This window comes from Balaenoptera ricei, chromosome 13 (genome assembly GCF_028023285.1).
Source record: "Balaenoptera ricei isolate mBalRic1 chromosome 13, mBalRic1.hap2, whole genome shotgun sequence".
Lineage (NCBI taxonomy): Eukaryota > Metazoa > Chordata > Mammalia > Artiodactyla > Balaenopteridae > Balaenoptera > Balaenoptera ricei.
Window position 1 is genome coordinate 43,080,801 of NC_082651.1, and position 26,466 is coordinate 43,107,266.

General features: G+C 42.5%; 1 protein-coding gene across 2 annotated transcripts in view; it reads right to left on the reverse strand.

Annotated features, from left to right (window-relative positions):
• Window positions 1-7,620, reverse strand: part of ANXA4 (annexin A4) — a 74,600-nt gene extending 66,980 nt beyond the window's left edge. Inside the window, exon 1 of one of the 2 annotated variants that reach the window (XM_059943120.1) lies at window positions 7,505-7,620. The gene's annotated coding sequence lies outside the window, so the exon portion shown is untranslated. Of the gene's footprint in view, window positions 1-6,838; window positions 7,230-7,504 lie in introns of those variants that run through there. The other variant, XM_059943119.1, reaches the window with a different exon arrangement.
• Window positions 7,621-26,466: the final 18,846 nt, after the last annotated feature.

Below are 26,466 nucleotides of genomic sequence, written 5' to 3' on the forward strand. Positions count from 1 at the left end.
TCCGCGGGTGTAGAACCAAGGATACTGAGGAACCAAGGATAAGCGGATGGACTGTAAAGTGATAACGTGGATTTTCAACTGTGCAGGAAGTGAACAACCCCCGAGTTGTTCAAGGGTCAAGTGCATTAAGTGTGGAGTTGGGCTGGTTTAAGGACGTGAAGAGAGTAGAGATAAAGGCTGGAACAGTCATTTTCAGAAATGGGTCATTCTGTGGGGCTTGGAGGTTGGACTGAATTTTCCAGGCCATGAAAAATAGTACATTCATTCAGCATCCCTTTGGTGAGCACCTACTGTGCACTGGGCCAGAGGACTGGGGGCACATGGCCCTGCCCTCAGAGGAGCTCAGAGCTGAGGGGAGGGTACAGGCCTGTCATCAGGCACCAAAGTGTGAACATTCCTGTGGCAGGGGAATCACAGGGAGACAGGAGCACGCAGGGGAGAACCCTTATCCAGATTAAGCCAATCAGGGATGAAGACTATGTCCAAGCCAAACCTTAAAGAGTTGGCCTAGTGTAGGGCAGGGAAGCAGGGAGTCTTGTTTTTCCAAGGCTGAATCTCTGCCTTGATTTCCTTCCTGGTATCCAGAACTTCCTTTTTATTTAAAAACATTTATCACATAACTGTGCTAAGCACTGGAGCAGATGCAAAAGAAAACAGGGATTTATAACCTAGGCCAGCAGTTTGTACTATGGGATCCCTGGACTCTCTAAGACCTATCCCCCAATAATTGGTCCTGTCTCCCATGGGCCTACAGAATGGCCTTAATTTCTGAGGGCCCTCCCGCTCTGGCCGCTGGGACTAGTCCTGCTCTGGCTAACATGCCACTCCTCCACTGTGCCTGGTCTTGCTTTCTCATCCCCATGCCTGTGCATAAGCCCTTCTTCTCCTAGCCCACCTCCAGGATGGTTCCTCCTCCAGGAAGCCTCCTCTGATCACCCAGGATGGAGTTAGGTACACCCCCTCAGTTCTATGGCAGTCTGTGCATAGTGTATCAAATAATTTATCATGCAGTCCTGTGATTTTTTAATTGTTGATTTGCTTGTTTGTCTCCCTAAGGATGGGGTCTGGGTATTTTATCCTTGAATATCTAGCATATGTCACATTGTATAATAAATGAATGAGCCTTTTTCCATTTGGCGGGGCCACTGACATCCTGCCTACCGCCTGAAGACCCTTCTCTGAGGTGCTGAGCTGCCTCTCCTGCCCCTAGATGCTGCCCCAAGTCTTGCTCCCATAGGGATACACCACCAGCATCATGACACAGCACATCATTCTCGTTTGATGTCTGCTCCACTCCTCACCTAACAGCTGGGACTCCCTGCCTACTTAGAATGACCCAGGCGACATCAAATCCATCTTGGACCAGTGGTTTGGACATAGCCTCTACCTCTTTACCTCTGAAAAAGTCCAACCCTGTAGTCAGCTTAGTCTACCAGCCCTGCCTTCTCACACTGATTCCCCACTTTTAACCCATTATACAGTATAACAGAGTAGTAAGCACAGGAGATAGAATCAGACTGCCAAGTTCAAATCTTGGCTCTACCACTTGCTAGTATGTGATGTCGAGCAAATTCCTCAATCCCTTTGTGCCTCAGTTTCGGCATCAGTGTAATGGAGACGACATTAGCAGGACCCACCTAACATAGGTGAAAATTTTTTAAAAAATAACATGTCAGGTGTTTGGCACAGGGTCAGGCTCATAGGGAACACTAGGTTTCAGCCTGCAGAGAGGCACAGACCTCACAGACTGAGCCGTAGAAGGAGGTCCAGGCTCTGAAGCCAAAGCCAGGTCTCTGAGTGCCCATGACCTGATATCACTGTGAGGACTTTCTCTGACAAAGCGCCCTGCCCCAGCAGGTCTATCTAGTCTACAAGCTGTGACTTATCCCATCTACCTCCTCTCTCTGCTTCTGCAGCTAAAAACACATGGAACCACTGGATCATTTAAATGCAGAACTTTCCCCACCATGCAAGTCAAGGCACCTTACAATATTTTTGCAACCAGTTAAAGTACAGCCAAATGAAATGTATGAGCGATTCTACTTCACCTCATTGGAAACCAAAGCACATTCCATGCTAGCTCTTTGTATACAAATAAGAAAGTATATGACCATATATTAATTTTAAGGTTGGAAAACTTGATAATTGTACATTCTTCATTTCTGTTTCATTCTCCCTTTTCACAAGCAGTGTTAAATGGACAGGTGCTATCTGTAACTCTGTTTTAAAAGCTGACAATACATGAACATGATAAAAAAAAAACTCAAATAGTACCAAAAAGCATATGTTGATAAGTCTGTAAGAACTTCACCTCCCTCCAACTACAGTGGCAGTCATAATTTTCCTGTGTATCCTTTCAGAAGTACTTATGCATTAACAAGTACCTAAGAATATAAATAGCCTCCACGATTCTTATATACAGAAATGTTAGCATATCTTGTAAACCTGTATTTTGCTTTAAATATATATATATATATATATATATATATATCTTCAATATCATTCTATATCCGTTCCTATCAACCTGCACCACTTTTTTTTTTTTTTTTTAACAAGTACTGACTTTTAATTTTTTATTTATTTATATTTATTTTTGCTGTGTTGGGTCTTCGTTTCTGTGCGAGGGCTTTCTCCAGCTGCAGCAAGCGGGGGCCTCTCTTCATCGCGGTGCGCGGGCCTCTCACTATCGCGGTCTCTCTTGTTGCGGAGCACAGGCTGCAGACGCGCAGGCTCAGTAATTGTGGCTCACGGGCCCAGTCGCTCCGTGGCATGTGGGATCTTCCCAGACCAGGGCTCGAACCCGTGTCCCCTGCATCGGCAGGCAGATTCTCAACCGCTGCGCCACCAGGGAAGCCCCTGCACCACTTTCTAACAGCTGCATTGTATTGTATTGTATGGATGCTCCAGAACTTAACCAGCCCCTTACTGATAAATATTTAGGTCGTCTCCAAACTTGCGGTGCTACAGACAATGCTGCAATGTATATATCCTTGTACACATGTCTCCACACACATGTCCAAGTATATCTTTAAGATAAATTCCTAGTATTCAAATTGATGGAACAAAAGTAAATGGATTTTAAAATTTTGAGAAACGTTGCCAAATTTCAGGGCAATTCTGAACACAATGTCTAGGCGTCCATGGTTGGGATTAGAAGGGTGTCCGTAAACCCCTTGAGACTGTATGGGAAAATGTCAAAGGCGTGTTTATTCTTCTCAAGAGAAGATTCATGGCTTTAATCAGATTCTCGGGGACTTCCCTGGTGGTCCAGTGGTTAAGACTCTGTGTTTCCACTGCAGGGGGCATGGGTTCAGTTCCTGGTCGGGGAACTAAGATCCCCCATGCTGTGTGGCACGGCCAAAAAATAAAAATAAATAAATAAAACGAGAAAAGATTTTCAAAGGGGTCTGACTCTAACAAGGTTGAGAACCAGTGAGTCAATGGGTCCTTGTACAGCATCAAAAAGCAGCAATAACAGAAGCTGAAGCTAAGCAGGATCCAGAAAATGCCTTCCTGAGCCCCTAGGAGAGGAGTGAGAAGGCAGGTGCTGGGGGCTGTTGATACCACCGGGCTTGTGTCCACAAAGGACCTCCTCCAGAGATGGCTCCACTACACATGAATCAGGAGAACGTGTTCCCATTCACCACAGGGCCCCTCTACACTAGCTCCTGGTAATAATTTAACGTTACCTGTTGGGTGGGGGGAGGTGAGTGCCTTAACCCAGAGGATTGAATCCACAGTGACTGGGCAGGGAGGTCTTTCTGATGACTTGACAAAGGTCCACTCACGGGGCCTCCTGATCTGTTTCAAGTCAGGCTGTTCATGCTGTGTTATATCCAGGCCTTAAAGGGTTAATGATGTTGCGGGGGGGGGAAAGGTGAAGGTCTTTTCCAGAGTAATTTACAGTCTGGCCTTTGGCTGCAATTTATCCTTGCTGCTGATTGTGGATAAAATGTTCCACATGGGTTTTATGTCTAGCAGTCCGGACCAAGAAGCAGAATGGCAATTTACTGACCTCAAGCATCTTGAACCTTTAAAATAAATTCTTCACAGGTGGTGGTGCAGGTTCCCACAGCAAAGCTCTCTGTCCAGTTCAAACATAACTGAACACTAACAAGTTATTCCCAATAAAACCAATGACAGGCAGGTTCCTGGGTCCCAACCTGTCATACTGATCAGAACTTTTGGGGCAAGAATCTGTGTGCTGTGCAAGCTTCCGGAGGGATGTACCTGAAGTTTGGAAACTATGGCTTTAGAAGTCATCTTAGTTTAACCTTCTCCCCTTTCCAGCTCCATCAGAAAGGGGCTGTTCGGCCTCTGCCCGGATATCTCTGGTGAGACTCATGCCAGCTCCAAAGCCACCCAGCCTATAGGTTTCAAAAGCCACTTCCTTAAGTCCAACCAGAACCTGCCATCCAAAAATTCCTGCCCAGCTCTGCCCAGTGCCACAAAGAGTGAGTCTATTCCCGCATCCACAAGCCAAGCCCTTCCCGAATTTAGGGCCATTAACCTGTATCCCCACACTACTGCCAGGTCCAGTTCTTCCCACCATGGTTTACATATCAGCTTGACCAGAAGAAAGTTGAAAAGGCAAAGAAAAACATTGGTCAAGATTTAGTTAATAAGCCAGGAAGCCACAAATCCAAATGCCAAATCACTCTGAACCAAGCACTGACAGAGCCACAGTAGGACAGGGAGGCTAACAGAACAGGCTTTAGTATCCAGCAGCTGGATTTAAATCTGTTTGCAAGGGGTCTGACCTTGACTGAGGACCACCACTTGGAGCCTCGGGATCCTCTTCTGTAAAACAAGCTTAATAACCCCGCCTCAGGTTGAAATAAAGATTAAACGAGTAACCTAGCATGGCTGTTACTCAAAGTCCCTCCAGGGAGGATACTGCAGCATCCACCAAACTGTCTCCTTAAGTAGCCCTGACTGCAGTAAAAGCAAACTCCCAAAGGTTAGGTTTGGGTCAAATTGCAGCCCAAAGCCCAAGCAAAAAGTTTAGAAGTGTCTTGTTTTATACGAAGAAGGTATCTAAATCGTACTACAAAGTATATCTGTAATTGTTTTTGTATGAAAAGTGTTTTGGGGGCTTCCCTGGTGGCGCAGTGGTTGAGAATCTGCCTGCCAATGCAGGGGACACGGGTTCGAGCCCTGGCCTGGGAAGATCCCACATGCCGCGGAGCAACTAGGCCCGTGAGCCACAACTACTGAGCCTGCGCGTCTGGAGCCTGTGCTCCGCAACAAGAGAGGCCGCGACAGTGAGAGGCCCGCGCACCGCGATGAAGAGTGGCCCCTGCTTGCCGCAACTAGAGAAAGCCCTCGCACAGAAACGAAGACCCAACACAGCCAAAAATAAATAAATAAATTAAAAAAAAAAAAGAAAAGTGTTTTTATCCTCAAATACCTGGATAAAATTGACACCCAAGGAAAACTACCCCTCTTGTTTATTCTGAAGCTACAGGTACTCCCTGGCACAAGGGCTGTTATCCTGGTGCTGCCCCTCACCTCCATCTCCCTTGGAGAAGAGCAGGCTTAGTCTACAAGCGGATGAGCAAGGCTGGGAAACAAATGAGCGGCTAGACATAAGCAAAGAAATGGGCCGCAAGATACAGTCTGAGGATGACCAAGCAGCTTCTCACCCTACACATGCTGAGGGCTGGTGTGCTTGGACTTGACTGCAAACGTTACCCTCTAAATAGTTTTCAGAGAAAAATTATCCCTAACCAAATGCAAGAACATCTAGGAGGGAAATTCACAGACACCTTTGATCCAGTAGTTGTGTGTATGTCTGTGCCCACACATGTACCCCCAAAGCAATAGAAATCTGATCTCAGCTGATGTAGGGGATGTGGCCTTGGCCAGAAAGGGCTCTGGGAAGTCAGCCGGTCCTGGGCGGCTATGGTTACCCATTTCCTCATCCCTGTCCCCTTCCTCTGCTGCTTGCTCTTCCACCTCTGTCATCTGAGAATTCCCTGGCAACTAAAGAGCGAGGGCTTCCCTATCAAGAGAGTTACTTGCAATGTAAGGAGGAGGTGGAGGGTTCTAGAACTGATGGACAATGGGATGGATCATCGGGGGGGGGGGGGGCCCTATTCATTCTTCCCACTGGCAGCTGGAGAGAGCAGATGCCCACTTTTCATGAAAGCTGTGGGTTACTCAGGACCCACATGCTCCCAACAGCTTACAGAAGACTTGCATCAGTTTGGGAAGCACTTAAAGTTGGGCAGATTGTTGAAAAGTGATAACCTCTTTGGTCCGAAAGTCTCCAGCTGGTTAAAACCATGACTAAAGAGTGAGGCTGTGCCATCGGCAGACTCAGGTCATGGATCTCATAATAATATCAGATTCCCATGTGCCAGGCGTAGTGCTGAGGACGTTAGGTACACACGGAGAGAAAGGGTAACAGACTAGGAGAAAGGAGTACGTTTCTTAAACGGATTAAAGAAAGAATTAAAAAAGCAAAACTTGGGTGTTGGACTGAGTCAGCTCCAGGGAATACTACTCAATCCTTTGTTTGTAATGCCTAAATCCAGCACCATGCTTGGCACATGAACTCAATAAATAACTGCGGTGGTCTCTAACTGGTGTACATCCTGAGCTGCATAAACTGCTCTGGAGGTCCTCCTGGAAGGTGCCGGTGGACAAGGGCGGTGTTTGCCTCTCCCTTGCCCACCCGGAGCGAGTCCGGCCCGCTCCACCCTGTGCCTGCCCGGGCGGGCCCACAGGCCGGCCGCGGGCACCCCCTCCTAGGAGCGGCGCGGCGCCGGACCCGCCACCCCCGCGAGGCTTTCCCGGGCTGTCGCGCCCCTTCCGGAGCCCGGGACCCCCTTACCGCTGGGGCCGAGACGGGACGGCGCTCCTTCTCTGCGGTCACCGAGATCACACCCTGGCGGGGCCGGACAGCGGGTCTTATCGCAGGCGGACCCGCCCCGCTTCGGGGTGGAGACTGAGCCCGAGTTCCTGGTTGTCCCTCTCTGCCCACGAGACCGGAAAAGCCTACGCGGGCGAAGCGCACCTGGACGCCGGGGCCGGGACCGCCGCGCCTGGCACCCGGGGAGGGGCTGCACCGGCTTCGAAGCCGCGCGTCGCGCTCTCGGCTTTGTCCCCAGCCTGGATCCCAGCCTTCCGGCCCCGCCCGGCCCCGCTCGGGCTCCCTCGAGTCGGAGCAGTCGGACTCTCACGTCTCCGGTGCCCGGGCGCCCCCACACCCTCGGAGGGCCGCGCCGTGGGACCTCTCCCGCACACGCCCTGCGCCCGCCGCGGCCGGAATTCCTGCCGAGAGTCAAAGCTTCCTCCGCGAGACACTGCACTTTCTCACGCCGGAAAAGTGGAAAGTGAAATCAGAACGGCACATTTCGTTTCCCTCTCAACACTAGACATACCCCAAAGTTCCCAGCAGTTCCACTTCTCCCTTGAGAAAACACGAGTTCCCTTTCCTTGGGGAAGCCTTTGGAAATGGGAGTTCGGAGCAGTTCCAGATCTTTCTCTCTACCATTACCTGGGTTCGCTGCTGGTCAAGTAGCTCCCGGGTTCGGCCTTGATGCAGCGCTCTCCCCTTATTATACAGTGTTTGTTCGTATCCGCCTCCCCAACTGGACTCAAACAAGGCACTGACTGGGAGCGGGGATGGATCCCCTGATTTGGCAGGCGGATTCTTAACCACTGCGCCACCAGGGAAGTCCCTGGGGAGTGTGTTTTATATCCAACAGATCAACATGCGAGTGACTGTTAGCACCCTTAAAGCTGGAGAGGTGAGCCTCCCTGGTGGCTCCGTGGTTAAGAATCCGCCTGCCAATGCAGGGGACACAGGTTTGAGCCCTGGTCCGGGAAGATCCCACATGCCGCGGAGCAACTAAGCCGGTGTGCCACAGTTACTGAGCCTGTGCTCTAGAGCCGTGAGCCACAACTACTGAAGCCCACAGGCCTAGAGCCTGTGCTCCGCAACAAGAGAAGCCACTGCAGTGAGAGGCATGCGCACAGCAATGAAGAGTAGCCCCCCGCTCACAGCAACAAAGACCCAACGCAGCCAGAAATAAATGAATAAATAAATTTATATTTTTTAAAAAAAGCTGGAGAAGTAACATTAAATTATTTCATTAAGATGCAACTAAAGGAGGTGGTTTAATATGGTTAAGAGCGTGGGTTTTGGGATCAGACTGATTTGGATTCTACACCTGGTCAGCCCCTTTTCTCTGCTTGATACCTTTAAGTTTCTGAGCTTCAGTTTATGAACTAACGTGGAGTAAACTAAAGAAGACAAACAGTGGGGAAAAAAAATGAAATAAGGATAATTCATTTCCTCAGAGGGATTAGACACACTATTTAATCCTTAAAAAAATTAATAAAATAAAAAAGAAAAGGTTAGAAATGGAGCAGATGCACCCTGCCAAGATCACCTTTACTAGGCGGGTGTGCCCAGCTCACAGCGCTCCTTTTCTCCCCATAACTGCCCTCACGCTAGGTTGGGAAGTCACAGTCAATGCTAACCTTACAGGGTACAAAAGGCCAAGAATTAATCTATGATATCCTTCCTATTCCAGAGCTCCCATGGGCTTAGGCTGAGGCTAAATTTCAGCAGAAACCACCTCTGTGCTTTGCTTCTTCCTCTGCGTTGTCCTGCTTGACTCACAGGTTCTCCTGAGAATACCCCCTCACTAAGACACTTACACAAGAATCCCTATCTCAGGCTTTGCTTCTAGGCAACCTGATCTGTGAGTATTTTATTTCATTTAATGTTTTAAGTTTTTTTACGAGTATTTAAAAAATTAATATAGGGACTTCCCTGGCTGTCCAGTGGTTAAGACTTCACCTTCCAGTGCAGGGGGTGAGGGTTCGATCCCTGGTCAGGGAACTAAGATCCCACATGACTCTCGGCCAAAAAACCAAAATATAAAACAGAAGCAATATTGTAACAAATTCAATAAAGACTTTAAAAAAATGGACCCCATCCAAAAAAAAAAGAAAGTAAACAAATCAACAGCCTCTGAGCAGTTAAAAAAAAATAAAAAAGTAAAAAATTAATATAACAGTTGAAATTAAAGACTCAAAGGAGACTTTAAATTAAAGATAGCAGAATGAACACATGCATTTGCCTTGCTCCCTCTTGAAATCTGACTAAAGCAATAGTAGATTTTTTAAAAGAATGAAATAGGGCAAATTTGTAGCAACATGATGGACCTAGTGATTATCATACAAAGACAAGTAAGTCCGAAAGTGAAAGATCAAATACCATATAATATCACTTATATGCAGAATCTAAAATATGATGCAAATGAATATATCTACAAAACAGAAACACTCACAGAGAACAGACTTGTGGATTTGTGGTTGCCAAGGGGGAGGGGGGTGGGAGAGGGAAGGATTGGGAGTTTGGGATTAGCAGATGCAAACTATTATATGTAAATACGATGGATAAACAACAAGGTCCTACTGTCTAGCACAAGGAACTATATTCAATATCCTGTGATAAACCATAATGGAAAAGAATATGAAAAATAATATACGTATGTGTAACTGAATCACTTTGCTTTACATCAGAAATTAACATAACATTGTAAATCAACTATACTTCAGTAAAAAATTTTTTTTAAATAGTAGATTAAAAAAAACTCTCAAGAGGGACTTCCTGGGTGGTCCAGCGGTTAAGACTCCACGCTCCCAATGCAGGGGGCCAGGGTTCGATCCCTGGTCAGGGAACTAGATCCCGCATGCCTCAACTAAGAGCCTGCATGCCACAACTAAAAGATCCTGCATGCCGCAACTGAAGATCCTACATGCTGCAGATCCTGTACGCCTCAACGAAAATCCCGCATGCCGCAACTAAGACCTGACACAGCCAAAACACAAACAAACAACAAGAAACTAACCCCCTCTGCCCCCAAAAAACCTCACAAGAAAAAGAGAGGAAAAATAACAAAATTTTGGAAACCCGAAAGCAGATAGGTGATAATTGACATAGCAGACTTGAGAAAACTGACTCCTAAACCAGGAGTAGGGAAAGCCAAGAAGCAACATGATATGGTAGAATTTCCCAGGGTAATGCAGGTATTGCTTGCTGCACCAAGTGCTTCTAAGAGTGGGTATATAATTAAAACTAAAAACAGGAGGATTTTTTGTAGATCTGTACTGGAAGCAGCCAATCTCCTCCATCTCCTTCCCAATAGTACACAGCTGCCACTGCCCTCTCCCACTTGGGCAGCAAATCAGAAACATAGTCTCTGAAGGGGATAAAGCAGAGGATCTCTGGAATGGGGCATACCAAGCGTAGTCACGATGTTCTGGTTATCTAAGGCTGACTAACAAACTAACCCAGAACTTGGTGACTAAAAACAATGACCATTTTATTATATCTCCTGATTTTTTAGGTCTGAATTTGGACAGGGCTTGGCTGGGCATTTCTTCTGTTCCACGTGACATCAACAAAAGTCACTTGGTCTCACACAGGTCAGGATGGCTATTATCAGAAAGACAACAGATAACAAGTTGTTGGTGAAGGTGTGGAGAAAAGGGACCCCTCATGCACCGTGGGAGGGAATGTAAATCGGGGCAGCCACTATGGAAATTCCTCAAAAAATTAAAAATAGAACTACCATACAATCCAGCAATTCCACTTCTGGCTATTTATCCAAAGAAAACGAAAGCACTAATTAGAAAAGATATATGCACCCCTATGGTCATTGAAGTGTTATTTACAATAGCCAAGATTTGGAAGCAACCCAAGTGCCCATCAATAGATGAATGGACAAATAAGAGATATATATATATATCACTCAGCCATAGTAAAGAATGAAATTTTGCCATTTGGGACAACATGGATGGACCTAGAGTATATTCTGCTAAGTAAAATAAGTCAGACAGAGAAAGACAAATACTCTATGATTTCACTCACATGTAGAATCTAAAAGACAAAACGAATGAAAAAACATAACCAAACAGAAACAGAGCCATAGATACAGAGAACAAACAGGTGGTTGCCTGAGGGGAGGGAGGTGAGGGAAGGAGAGAAATAGGTGAGGGAGATTAAAAGGTAGAAACTTCCAGTCACAAAATAAATAAGTCACAGGTATGAAATGTGCAGTGTGCAGAATATAGTCAATAATATGTAATATGTAATAATATGTAATAATGTGTAATATGTATGGTGACAGAGGACAACTAGACTTATGGTGATTATTTTGAAATGTATAGAAATATCAAATCACTATGTTGTATACCAGGAACTAAAAAAAAAAAAAAAAATATATATATATATATATATATATACACACACACACATATATATGTGTATATATACATGTGTATATATACATGTGTATATATATATGTATGTATGTTAAAAATATACACCAGACAAGACTTTAAAAAAAAAGTCACTTGGTGGTATTCAGCTGGCAGATGGGCCAGTCTGGAGGATTCACTCACATGTCTGCCACCATGGTAAGGTGAGCTGGAAGGCTGATCTCAGCAGGCACTGTCCACCAGAGCACCTACACATGCCCTCTCCACATGGCAGTTTCAGGGTAGTCGGATTTCCTGTGGAGGCTCAGGGCACCCAAAAAGGATACTCCAAGAGATCCAAGCAAAAGTTACTAGGCTTCTTATTATCTAGGCTTGGCAGCCCCTGGACGTTATTTCTGTTGCATTCTATAGGTCTTGGAAGTCACTAAGGCCAGCCCAGACTCAAGGAAGGGGCATTAGGCTCCATCCCTCAATTGGGAGACTAGCAAAAAATTTGCAGCCACCTTTAATCTACCACACAAGGCTGGGGGAGTGGCTCTGAAATTGAAGATCTATATGAAACTTAATATAATGAATGTTGCGCTGCTCAGTATTCCTCCTTCACTTGACTCCTACAACCCTGGCAACCAAGATGAGGAGTTTGGAAAACTCTCCTCTGGGGAAGAGAAAAGACCTAAAGAGACTGTCATCAGTTACTCAATGAAACCGGAGCAATCCTTTAGTGACTTCACCATAGTCAAGCCCCACCCCTTACCCAGGCATACAGAGTTTCCAGGCAGCATTTTATTTTAATTTTTTAATTTTTGTATTTTATTTTATTTTTTCTTCCAGTTTTATTAAGATATAATTGACATACAACACTGTATAAGTTTAAGGTGTACAGAATAATGATTTGACTCACATACATCATGAAATGATGACCACAATAAGTTTAGTGAGCATCCTTCATCTCATATAGATACAAAATTAAAGAAATAGAAAAAAATTTTGTGTGTGATGAGACCGCTTAGGATTTACTCTCTTAACAACTTTCCTGTATAACATACAGCAGTGTCAATTATATTTATCATGGTGTACATTACATCCTTACTACTTATTTAATCTTATAACTGGAAGTTTGTAGTACCTTTTGACTGCCTTCATCCAGTTACCCCTCCCGGCCCACCGCCCAACCTCTGGTAACCACAAATCTGATCTTTTTTCCTATGAATTTGTTTGTATGTTTGTTTGTTTGTTTTTGAAGTATAATTGACCTACAACACTATGTTAGTTCCTGTTACTCAACATTGTGATTTTTTCCATACGTTTCAAAATGATCACCATGATAAGTCTAGTTACGACATGTTGCTATACAAAGATATTACTTAGTTATTGACTATATTCCCCAAGCCTTCATACCCATGGCTCATTTATTTTGCAACTGGAAGTCTGTACCTTTTAATCTCCCTCATCTATTTCTTTCTTCTCTCCAGCCCCCTTCCTTCTGGTAACCACCTGTTTGTTCTCTATATCTATAACTCTGTTTCCATTTTGTTATGTTTGTTCATTTGTTTTGTTTTTTAGATTCCACATATAAGTGAAATCATACAGTATTTGTCTTTCTCTGTCTGACTTATTTCACTTAGCATAATACCTTCTAGGCCCATCCATGCTGTCCCAAATGGCAAGATTTCATTCTTTTTTTTTTATTTTATTTTTTTAACACAGCAAGTTCTTATTAGTTATCTATTTTATACATATTAGTGTATATAAGTTAATCCCAATCTCCTAATTCATCCCACTCTTTTTTATTCCAGGCAGCATTTTAGATCTCAGTCTTAAGGTTGCTAGATAAAATACAAGACACTTAAAGTGGAATTTCAAATAAACAACAAATAATTTTTTGCTAAATTATAAAATTCTTATATACAGTATGTCCTAAATATTGCATGAGTATATTTATACTAAAAATTATTTATTGTTTATCTAAAATGAAAAGTTAACTAAGTGTCCTGTTTTGTTTGTTTTGCTAAGTTTGACACTACTAAGTAAGAACAAACAGCCAAAGGTCATCGGAATTTAAGGGAAGGATCTGATATGAAACAGAGCAGAAGAAAAGAAACTTGGAAGAAACAGACTATACGGAGAGATGAAAACTTTGAAAAATCTTTCATTGATCTCCTTTGAGAAATAAAAACAGAATAAAATAGAATAGAAATACAATAGATTCTCTAAAAAATGAACACTCAGAGAACCAAACAGAGCTCTTTTAAATTAAAACTATGATAGCAAAAATGAAAAACTCAGTAGAATGGTAGGAAGATAAAGTTGAGGAAATATCCTAGAATGTGTAGACAAGAGACCAAGAAAAAGAGAAGGATGTAAGAAAGGAGAAGAAAATTCAAGTCAGCCCAGGATATCTGGGAAACAGAGTGGAAGAAATCAATTAAATAATTCAATCATATATTTTTAGAACTAAAGGACATGAGTTTCCACATTGAAAGGGCTCACTGAGCCCAACAAAATGGACAAAAACAGAACCACACCAAGGCACATCATGATAAAATTTCAGAACACTGGGGACATAGAGTAGATCGTAAGCACTCAGAGGGAAAAATGAGGTTTCACACAAAGGATCAAGAAGGATCAGAGTGGCATCACATTTCTCCATAGCAACACATGAAGCTGGAAGACAATGGAATAATGTCTTTACAATTCTGGGAGAAAATTATTTCCAATACAGGTTCTTATACCCAGCCAAACTATCAGTCAATTGTGGGGGTAAATAAAGATATTTTCAGACATGCAAGATTAAATAAAAATTTTAATCTTACAAGAATCTTTTCTTAAGAAGCTTTCAGATGGTATGTTCTACCAAAACAAGGAAGTAAACCAAGAATGTTTTAAAAAAAAAAGTGAATAGTGGAATGGACAACTGAAAATTGAATGGCAGGGAAGGGTGGTTAGTTAACACTATAGTTATTGAGTCTAATTTCCTTAACTGTAGAGTATAGCTAACATTTATATAAGCACTTACCATGTGCCAATCACTATTCTAAGTAATTTAGATATGCCGTTTTAATCAGTTAATCCTCACAACAGTTCTATGAGTTAGATACTTACATGGAGTATGTGTCAGTAAGTATTACTATTGATGGTATACAATCATTTACTAATTGAACAAAATTGTATTAAACTTCCTGTGGCAGATTGTATTTTTCAAAATTGGTCATAATAATATATTCAGTCTCTCATGCTGTTCCAACACCACCCTCCCCACCCCAGTCAAGAGATGGCATCTCTGTCCCTACTCTTTGGACCTCAGTGGACTTCTTGGTTGAGCTTCCGTGATTACATAACAATAGTAATGCTTTTGAAGCTGGGTCTTAAAAGATGATACAGCTTCTATCTAGTTCTCTCACTCAGAGCATATGCCTGTGGAGCCCTGAAGTACAGCTGCCCTGAAGCCACCATGCTGTGGAGACTACATGGACAGACCACATGAAGACAAAGAGAGTCGGAGGAGTCCCAGCTGTTTCAGCCCCAGCAGTTTGAACTTTCCCAGACCCAGTGGCAGACAAGCTAATGAAGAAGCCAGATGACCCCAGCATCATTCCTGTCTCACAGTAGCCAGATGAGAGACCCTGAGTGAGAGCCACTTAGCTGAGCTCAGCCAATCCCCAGACTCCTGAGAGATGACAATAGTAAATGATTATCATTGTTTCATACCATGAACTTTGGGGTGTTATTTTATGGCACAACAGATTACCAGAACACTTCTAAATAGGAGTGGGGGTGTCTAGCCCAGACTTCTGAATCTCCCTTCCCAGTACTCACTGAAATGGCCCACAGCATGTAGGGGGGGAATTTTTACCCTGAGTGGCAAGCTCCTCTCTGATATTCATTCTGGCTGCTGGCCGAGAAGGAGGTGAGGACAAAGGCCAGATAACCTTCAGCCCTTTGGGACAGTGGCTTTGCAAAACATTGAGAAGAAACCTTACAGGGGTGACATTCCTTGCCAGATGGCTCTCTTCACAATCCTTACAGGCTGCTGGAAGGTAATCAATCCTTCAGCCTACGATACGAAGAAGATTCTAACAGCATCCAAATAGACAGGCAGGGAGCCAAGAAGCATTAGCTCATCCTGTTTGGGAACAAATGCAAAGCGTGGTTAAATTCAAGGATGAGTAAGCGTAAAAAAGGTTAAAAAACCATAAAAAAATTCTGGAACAAAGAAAAGAAAACAGCATCTAAGAGGCAGAAGAAGAAACTAATTTTCCAAGTTTTACAATATGAAACAGAAATAAGTTTTAAACTGTCTCTGCTATGACTTTGATAGACCAAAAAGACCAAAAAACATACAAGTGATTGGAATAATATTATTTATGAGTTAGAATGAATAGCTATGAACTGGACTGGACTCCATGTTCTACAGAGAAAGCAGCTTCTTTTCAATCATCTACTGGATATTCACAAAAACTGACAAAATATTTATTGCAAAGAAAACCTCATTAAATTCCAAAATAAAAATAGGGTTTGAATCCCAGCTATACCATTTCTTAGTTGATGACCTTAAGAGAGTCACGTATCTTTTCTGTGCCTTAGTTTTCTCATTTGTAGAATGGGGATAATGATAGTACCTACATTATAGGTGCTATGTTATAATAATTAAATGACATATTTTTTGAAGAGCTTGTTGTAACTCTATATTAGTGTTAGCTATTTTTCTGATCACAGTTAATAAAATTAAAATTCAATAACAAAACTTTTAACCAATCTCTCCCTTTTAAAATCAATAGTATTTGCTACCACCTAATTATATTAAATGCCATGTTTGGGGGCTCATAAGGAAACTAAATTTGACACCATCCTTCAAGATATCTCTCCATTGTCTCCTAGAATCCACTGGTACCAAAGAAAAATTTGATACCCAACTGGTTCTTGTTCCTTAGTTGATAATCTAGTTTTTCTCACAAGAAAAACTTAAGATTTCCTCTTTCCCTTGAAGAATGTGTTTAGGAGTGGACCTGTTTTGCTTGTCCTGGTTGGCACTCTTAGGTTGTTCACTAAGAAGACTGAAATACTTTCCAAACTCAGAAAAGTTCACCTATATTATATCTCTCTTCCATTATTTCCATTCTTTTGTTCTGGAATTTCTATTTGATGCTGTGGGAACTTTTGACTTTATCCTCCGTGTCACTTAACCTTTCTTTCATTGGTTGTTTTTGTTTTATTTTGGCTTTGTTTTAGTCCTTTAGCTCTGAGTTTGAGAGAATTCTTAGGATTAATCTTAATTAAGTTCGTTAATTCTATTTTTAGTTGTGTCCATTTTATTCAGCCCATCTACCAATTTTTTTTAATATACAGCTTTGATTTTTATCATAGTTGCAAATGCACATAGTTTTAAAAGACAAATAGTTCTACAAGATTTGTTACAAAAAGAACAGCAGTTTTCCATCTCCTCTCTCTCTCCTCCATCTTTCTGCCAGGCAACTAGTGCTGCTTTAGGCACAAACCCATCTGGGGCCATAGAATCCATTGATTCCTGAGATTATATAATAGGGTATCCCAATCACAAGTCACAGCAGTGTATAAGGCTTGCTAAAATAAAGTCTGTGAAAGGTTTGCAAGAGGGATTCTCATGAAGAAAACCTGTGTTTCCCAATTTGAAAAGATACATTCAACACCACCTTCCTTGTAGCATTATTTACAATTGCCAAGATATGGAAACAACCTAAGTGTTCATTAGTGGATGAAGAGATAAAGAAGATGTATATATACACAATGGAATATTACTCCACCATAAAAAAGGATGAAATCTTGCCATTTGCTACAACATAGATGGACCTCGAAGGCATTATGCTAAGTGAAATAAATCAGACAAAGATAAATACCGTATGATCTCACTTATAGGTGGAATCTGAAAAACAAACAAACAAACAACAGCAACAAAAACCAAGCTCATAGATACAGAGAACAGATTGGTGGTTGCCAGAGGGAAGTGTGTGTGTGTCGGGCGGGTCAAAGTGGGAGAAGGGTGTCAAAAGCTACAAATATCCGGCTATAAAATAAAATCATGGGCATGTAATGTACAGCATGGTGATTGTAGTTAATAATACTATAGTACATATTGGAAAGCTGCTAAGAGAGTAGATCTTAAAAGTCCTCATCACGAGAAAAAAAAAAAAGAAAATAAAATTTCTGTAACTGTGTGGTGATGGATATTAACTAGACTTATTGTGGTGATTATGTCACAATGTATATAAATACTGAATCATTATGCTGTATGCCTGAAAGTATTGATAATATAATGTCATATGTCAATTATACCTCACTTTAAAAACAAAATAAAATTTTAAAAATTAAGAAGATCTCTGTTTCCAACCTGCTAAATTGAGAGTAAGGGAAAGAACAGTGATAAGGAAACAGGAAAACAAGTCTGCTTGGGGACACCCCTGCCCAATGATAGTGACAGTTCTACCTTCAGTCATTAGCATTGGACTTCCCTTTTCCCCACCTCCTCAAACCTGAGCCAGCAGATCACTGCCTCCATGGAGAAGGTGACACCGCAACTTGCTTCACTTCCAGCCTGGGCTCCTTCAAGAAATTTAAGGCACAACATGGCCGCAGATGAGCAACATGCCTACATTAGTACAAACTTTGGATTAGGTCCTCTTTTGGTACTGTAATAATATTTACTCAATGAATTGGTGTTTGGAAAGAGGTATTGCCCAATTTATCTCACTTTTAGATATTAGGATCTCAGAAATGTATGTCTGCCTAACAGACAGACATCGTAAGCAGTGGTGATGAATCCTCTATGAACCCCATTCCCCAACAGGAGATGGTCTAATTCTACCAGAAATGTATCAAAGAAAAACCTGCAGCACTTGCTGTTTTCCTTTTTCCATGACCCAAAAGAGGAATGTCTTTTTTTTCTTCTTCTCCAAAACCTATTTTGGCTACCATAAGATGCTGCAGCTCAACCAAAACAGAAAGCTGATTTGACCACAGAGAGGTTAATCATTTGCATTACAACAGTATAAACTTTAGCAAAGCTTGACAATCAAATAGCAATGCATTTGTAGATCACTGGCTCCAGGGAAGTGCCCATTTCCACCTTTCACCCCACTCAGAAGCCTGGCAGCTGATGAGGAAGGTAATTTTCTTTCAAGATTGTTGACCTTTTTTTTTTTTTTTTAAGCGTCTGCTCTTCTAGGTTGTACTTTTCCTGCTGCTGTCCTGCAGCTCACATATGTGCCTCACAAAATCAAACCATCATTATGAAAATTAGCTCTGGTCATAGGAGTCATCATGGTCTCATTTGTTTTTGCAAATACCCCAGGTGAACGTGGACAGCCCTGAAGTGACTACAGGTAAGTCAGCTATCACAAAAACACAGCAACTGCAAATAGTGTACGGTGAGAGTTAGCATGATAATCCATTTTTCTATACAGTTGTCCCTTGGTATCCATGGGGAATTGGTACCAAGACCCCCCCACCCCCCGTGACACCAAAATCCCTGGGTGCTTAAGTTCCTTACATAAAATGGCATAGTACAGCCTACAAGACTCAGAGTGGCCAAGATGGCAGAGTAGGAAGACCCTGAGCTCACTTCCTCCAACGGGCACACCAAAATTACTATTTACAGAGCACCTGTTGATGAGAAAGACTGGAATCTACCAGAAAAGATCTTCTAAAACTAAAGATACAAAGAAGGAACCACAACAAGATGAGTAGGAGGGGCGGAAACATGGTATAGTCAAGCCCCACACCCCCAGGTGGACAACCCACAAATGGGAAGATAATTACAACTGCAGAGGTTCTCCCCAAGAAGTGAGTGGTCTGAGCTCCACATAGGGCTCCCCAACCCGGGGGTCCTGCACCAGCAAGATGAGCCCCCAGAACATTTGGCTTTGAAGGCAGCGGGGCTCACTTTCAGGAGAGCCAGAGGGCTGTGGGAAATAGAGACTCCACTCTTAAAGGATGCACACAAAATCTCACATGCTCTGAGACCCAGGGCAGAAGCAGTAATTCAAAACGAGCCTGGGTCAGACTTACCTACTGATCTTGGAGAGCCTCCCAGAGAGGCAGGAGGCAACTGGGGCTCACCCTGGGGTCATAGACATTGGTGACAGCCATTTTTGAGAACTCCTTCTACCAGGTAGACACTGGTGTTAGTAAGCACCATTTTAGAATCCTCATTGTTAATTAGCATCAGGACCAGGCCTCACCCACTAGCCTGCTGGCACAAGTACTGGGACACCTAGGGCCAAGCAACTAGCAGTGTGGAGATACAGCCCCATCCACCAGCAAGCCTGCTGCCTTAAGACTCCATGAGCCCACAGTACCAGCTGGCCCTGGCCGTGAACACCAGTGCACCAGCACTACCCCCTGGACCCATAGTGACCTGTAGTCAGGGACCCTGGGACAGGCTCTGCCCACCAGTGAGCTGACACTAGCCCCAGGACCCAGCCCTGCCCACCAGCAGGCAGACACCAGGTCCAAGACACCTTGGACCCCACAGCCAGCCACATCAGGAAGCGATCCCAACCACCAGCAGGCTGACACTAGGTCTGGGACTCCTGGCCTTGCAACCACCCACTCACGAACCTGGCTATGCCCAACCGTGGGCCAGCACTACACCCCTAGGGCCCACAGCCAGCAGGCTTGTAACCCAGCCTCCACCCATCAATGGTCGGCAGCCTCCACACAAGGCCGGGCCTGAAAGCCAACTAGACCAGCGGCCAGTCACACCTACCAGGCTGCCCACAGTTGTCAGCTCATCACAAGAGAAGGACACACACAGCCCAAATAGAGGACACTCTTAGAGTAACAGCTCTGGTGACCAGAAGGGAGTGCCCTCCTGGGATGCATAGGATGTCTTCTACAAAAGGGCACTTCTCCAAGGTCAGGAAAAATAACCAACACACCAAATACATAGAAATAAAAACAGCAAATTAGCCAAAATGAGGTGACAGAGAAATATTTTCCAAAGGAACAAAATTAAGTCCCTGAAGAAGAACGAAGTGAGGTGGAGATAGGCAATCTACCTGATAAAGGGTTCAAGGTTATGATCATAAAGATGTCCAAAGAACTCAGGAAAAGATTGGGTGATCAGAGTGAGAAGTTATAAGCTTTTAACCAAGAGTTAGAAAATATAAAGAACAACCAAACAGGGCTTCCCCGGTGGCGCAGTGGTTAAGAATCTGCCTGCCAATGCAGGGGACACGGGATCAAGCCCTGGTCCGGGAAGATCCCACATGCCACGGAGCAACTAAGCTGGTGCGCCGCAACTACAGAGCCCACGTGCCACAACTACTGAAGCCTGCACACCTAGAGCCCATGCTCTGCAACAAGAGAAGCCAGTGCAATGAGAAGCCCGTGCACCGCAACAAAGAGTAGCCCCCACTCGCTGCAACTAGAGAAAGCCCGCGCGCAGCCACAAAGACCCACCGCAGCCAATAAATAAATAAATAAATAAATAAAATACATTAAAAAAAAAAGAACAACCAAACAGAGATGAAGAATACAATAACTGAAATGGAAAAAACACGTGAAAGAATCAATAGTAGATTCAATGATACAGGGGAATGGATCAGTGAGCTGGAAGACAGAGTGGTGGAAATCACTGAAGCTGAACAGGAAAAAGAAAAAAGAATAAAAATAAATGAGGAGATCACTGAGATTTAAGAGATCTCTGAGACAATATTAGGCCTACTAACATTCTCACTGTAGAGGTCTCAGAAGGAGAAGAGACAGAGAAAGGGGCAAAGAATATATTTGAGGACATAATAGCTGAAAACTTCCCTAACTCAGGAAAGGAAACAGACAACCAGGTCCAGGAAGAACAGAGTCCCAAACAGGATCAACACAAAGAGGACCACACCAAGATACATTGTAATTAAAATGACAAAAGTTAAAGATAAATAGAGAATATTAAAAGTAACAAGGGAAAAGCAACAAGTTATACACAAGAGAATGCCCATAAGGCTATGATCTGACTTTTCAGCAGAAACTTTGCAGGCCAGAAAGGAGTGGGATGATATATTTCAAGTGATGAAGGAGAAAAGCCTACCACCAAGAATACCTGGCAAGGCTTTCATTCAGATTTGATTTAGAAATCAAAAGTTTTACATAAGGGCAAAAGCTAAAAGATTTCAGCACCACCAAACCAGCTTTACAAGAAATGTTAAAGGGACTGCTCTACGAGAAAAAGAAAAGACAGGCCACACGAAAGGAAAAAGCTCATTGGTAAAGGCAAATATAGAGTAAAGGCAGTAAATCAGACACAGCTAACATCACACTCAATGGTGAAAAGCTGAAAGCATTTCCTTTAAGATCAGGAACAAGACAAAGATGCCCACTCTCACCACTTTTATTCAACATAGTATTGGAAGTTCTAGCCACAGCAATCAGACAAGAAAAAATAAATAAAAGGAATCAAAATTGGAAAGGAAGAAATAAAACTGTCACTGTTTGCAGATGACATGATACTATATATAGAAAATCCTCGATACACCACCAGAAAACTAGTAGAGCTCATCAATGAATTTGGTAAAGCCACAGGATACAAAATTAATATACAGAAATCTGTTGTGTTTCTATACATTAACAATGAAATATTGAAAGAGGAATTAAGGAAGCAATCCCATTTACAATCATATCAAATAAATTAAATACCTAGGAATAAATCTAACTAAGGAGGTAAAAGACCTGTACTCAGAAAACTATAAGACATTGATGAGAGAAACTGAGGATGACACAAATAGATGGAAAGATATATCGTGTTCTTGGATTGGAAGAATTAATATTCTTAAAATGTCCATACTACCCAAGGCAATATACAGATTCAATGCAATCCCTGTTAAAATACCAATGACATTTTTGACAGATCTGGAACAAAATAATTCTAAACTTTGCATGAAAACACAAAAGACCACAAATAGTCAAAACAATCTTGAAAAAGGAGAACAAAGCTGGAGGTGTCATGTTCCCTGATTTCAGACTATACTGTATTACAAAGATACTGTCATCAAAACGGCACAAAAACATACACATAGATCCATGGAACTGAATAGAAAGCCCAGAAACTGACCCACACTTATATGGGCAATTAATCTATGACAAAAGAGGCAAGAATATACAATGGGGAAAAGACAGCTTCTTCAATAAGTGGTGCTGGGAAAACTGGACAGCTATATGCAAAAGAATCAAACTGGACTACTCTCTCACACCATGCACAAAAATAAATTCAAAATGAATTAAGGGGGCTTCCCGGGTGGCGCAGTGGTTAAGAATCTGCCTGCCAATGAGGGGGACACGGGTTCGAGCCCTGGTCCGGAAGATCCCACATGCCGGGGAGCAACTATGCCCATGTGCTACAACTGAGCCTGTACTCTAGAGCCTGAGAGCCACAACTACTAAAGCCCTCGAGCCTAGAGCCTGTGCTCCGCAACAAGAGAAGCCACTGCAATGAGAAGCCTGTGCAACCCAACGAAGACCCAATGCAGCCAAAAGTAAATAAATAAATTAATTTTTTAAAAAATGAATTAAGGACTTAATGTAAAACCTGAAACCAGAAAACATCTACAAGGAAACATAGGCAGTGCACTCTTTGACATCAGTCTTAGTAATATTTTTTTGGATATGTCTCCTCATGCAAGGGAAACAAAAGCAAAAATAAACAAATGGGACTATATCAAACTGAAATCTTTTGCACAGCGAAGGAAACTATCAACAAAATGAAAAGGCCACATACTGAATAGGAGAAGATATTTGCAAGCAATATATCTGATAAGGGGTTAATACGCAAAATATACAAAGAACTCATACAACTCAATATCAAAACAACAACAACAACAACAATCCAATTAAAAAATAGGCAGAGGATCTGAACAGACATTTTTCCAAAGAAGAAATACAGATGGCCAACGAGCACATGAAAAGATGCTCAACATGGCTAATCACCAGGGAAATGCATATCAAAACCACAGTGAGAAATCACCTCACACCTGTCAGAATGGCTATTATCAAAAGGACAACAAATAACAAGTAACAACTGTTGCCGAGGATGTGGAGAAAAAGGATCCCTCATGTACTGTTGGTGGGAATGTCAATTGGTGCAGCCACTACGTAAAATAGTATGGAGAGTCCTCAAAAAATTAAAACTAGAACTACCATATGACCCAGTAATTCCACTCCTGGGCATTTATCCAAAGAAAACAAAAACACTGATTAGAAAAGATACATGCATTCTTATGTTTATTGCAGCATTAGTTACAATAGGCAAGATATGAAAGCAACCCAAGAGCCCATTAATAGATGAATGGATAAAGAAATGATGTGTGTACACACACACACACACACACACACACACACACACATAAATGGAATATTACTCTGCCATAAGAAAGAATGAAATCTTGTGACAATATAGATGGATCTAGAGGGTATAATATTAAGTGAAATAGATCAGACAGAGAAAGACAAATACTGTATGATTTCACTTATATGTGGAATCTAAAAAACAAAACAAATGAACAAACATAACAAAATGGAAACAGAGTTACAGAGACAGAAAACAAACAGGTTTTTGCCAGAGGGGAGAGAGATGGGGGGCGGAAAGAAATAGGTGAAGGAGATTAAGAGGTACAAACTTCCAGTTGCAAAATAAATGAATCATGGGTATGAAATGTACAGTGTGGGGGATATAGTCAATAACTAAGTAATATCTTTGTATGGTGACATCATAACTAGACTTATTGTGGTGATGATTTTAAAATGTATGGAAAAATCATTATGTTGAGTAACAGGAACTAACATAGTGTTGTAGGTCAATTATACTTCGAAAACAAAAAACAAAATAAGGACATAATTCAGTCGGCCCTCCATATCTGCGGGGGTGATTCAACCGACTGCAAATGGAATACCTTGGGGGCAGTACCTGCGGACACAGAGGGCCAACTGTATACATATTTGTAGAGGGGCTTTTAGCTTGAATTGAGGTTGTGGTCACTGCTAGGTTCAGGCAAGCTTGGGTAAGTCCAGCAAGTTGGTGGGAAAGGTTCACCAGAGGTCTGAGGAACCTCATGCAAGAGGGGAAAAAGAGCCAGGTCTGCTGGACCTAGTGAAGTAACAACGACTTGGTCATTGCAAGGGACCCAGGACCCCAGGAACAGAACTGGGACCCTGACTCCAGGAAATAAGTCTCAAATATTGAGTGGGCATGAGCCCAGCCTTGTGTTGTTACCTTGGGGCATGCCCAAGACACAGGTAGGGACTTTGATGATTACAACTTAGTCCTGAATTTGAATATAGACAGTGTCATGGTGGCTGTTGGCTCCCCTGAACATCTCAGGGCCAGCACCTCAAACCCACCTACCTAAAAGGCAGGTATTGGGAACCCTGATGGAGACACAATTGTGCCTTCCCCATCATCACTACAGGGTAGAGAAACAAACCTATGACATTAGTGGTGCCTCCTCTCCTTCCAACACTGGTGGCAGAGCTTGCTAATGAGTCATTGTCAAGCAATCTCTAGGCAGCAGAGATCATCACAGCTGCTAAGTTAGCTTAACAGACTTCTAGAGATTCAGTCACTAAGGAGACAACAAGCCCAAATAGATTTAGACACTTTATCGCTTACAGTGCAGCAGGCAGCATGGGTTCCCTCTTACTTCCAAATCCCATGGGGATGATGCAGGGGCAGCCAAGGTGGATACTGGGCATACTGTGGATCTGTGTCACTGCGGAGACAGTGAACCTAGGAAACTCCTAATAGTATAATAAGGGGACTGCTTACAAACCTTCCTGTCTCCCCAGAGAGGGATACGATCTTTTATTACCCTAGAATATAAGCAAATCTTCTCCAGGGAAGTAAGAGAAAGGTCTCTAGGTTTATTACCCTGGAATATCCTGGGGCTGGGGGGATGTCTCCAAGTCTCTCTACAGGGAGTCTCTGCTTTATCTTTCCAAGGCTGTCTGTTATGCAAACATCCTTGAACAAAACTATCAACGTCATTTGTTCAGAAGACATGCAGAAATCCAAAACCAATGGAGAGTTATTGCCTAATAATTATAACATCTTTTTTTTTATAAACTTCTGAAAATGCCAAGTTTTATTCACAACCTAATAAGGAAAAGTAACTTTAATATGATGAAAATGTCACTGTAAATCACGATGTCCCATGAAACACAAAAATTCATAATCCATGAATAAAAAAGTGAGTATTAAGTGACATATTTCTGGAAATTCTTAACTCTGTACTGAAGTTTCTTGAGAGTGGCATTATTGACATTTTGGACTGGATAATTCTTCATTGTCGGAAACTTTCCTGTGCATTGTAAGATGTTTAGCAGCATCCCTGGCCTTTACCCACTAGATACCAGTAGGACTATCCCCGGTGTGATAACCAAAGATGTCTCCAGACACCGCCAAAGTTGTCCTTGGGAGCAAAGTCACTTCTCATTGGGAACCACCGCTCTATGGTATTCATGTAGTCATATTTAAAAAATAAATTGTCAAGCATCAAATACTTAGAATAAATCAATGAAAGCTGTGCAAGACCACTACCTGAAAACTATAAAACATTACTGAGAGAAATAAAGATCTAAATAAATGGATGGAAGTACTATGTTCATAATTCGAAGATTCAATATTGTAAATATGTAATGCTCCCAAATTCATCTACAGGTTCAACACAATTCAAACTATCCCATTAGGGGTTTATGGTGTGCAGGTGGAAATTGACAAAAGGATTCTAAAATTTAGACTGAAACGCAAAGGGCCAAAACTAAAGTCTATGCTGAAGAAGATGAAATCTAGAAATATAAAGATATCAAGACTTAATAATAAGGTCCTGTGACTTCCCTGGTGGCGCAGTGGTTAAGAATTCACCTGCCAATGCAGGGGACACGGGTTCGATCCCTGGTCTGGGAAGACCACACATGCTGTGGAACAACTAAGCCCGTGAGCCACAACTACTGAGCCCGTGTGCCTAGAGCCTGTGCTCTGCAACAGGAGAAGCCACTGCAATGAGAGGCCCATGCACCCCTGCTCACCGCAATTAGAGAAAGCCTGCGCGCAGCAACAAAGATCCAACGCAGCCAAAAATAAATAAATAAATAAATAAATAAATAAATAAATAAATAAATAAATAAATTTAAAAATTAAAAAAATAATAATATGTTCCTTAGGTCAGTGTGGCACTCACACAAAGATAGACAAATAGATAAATGGAA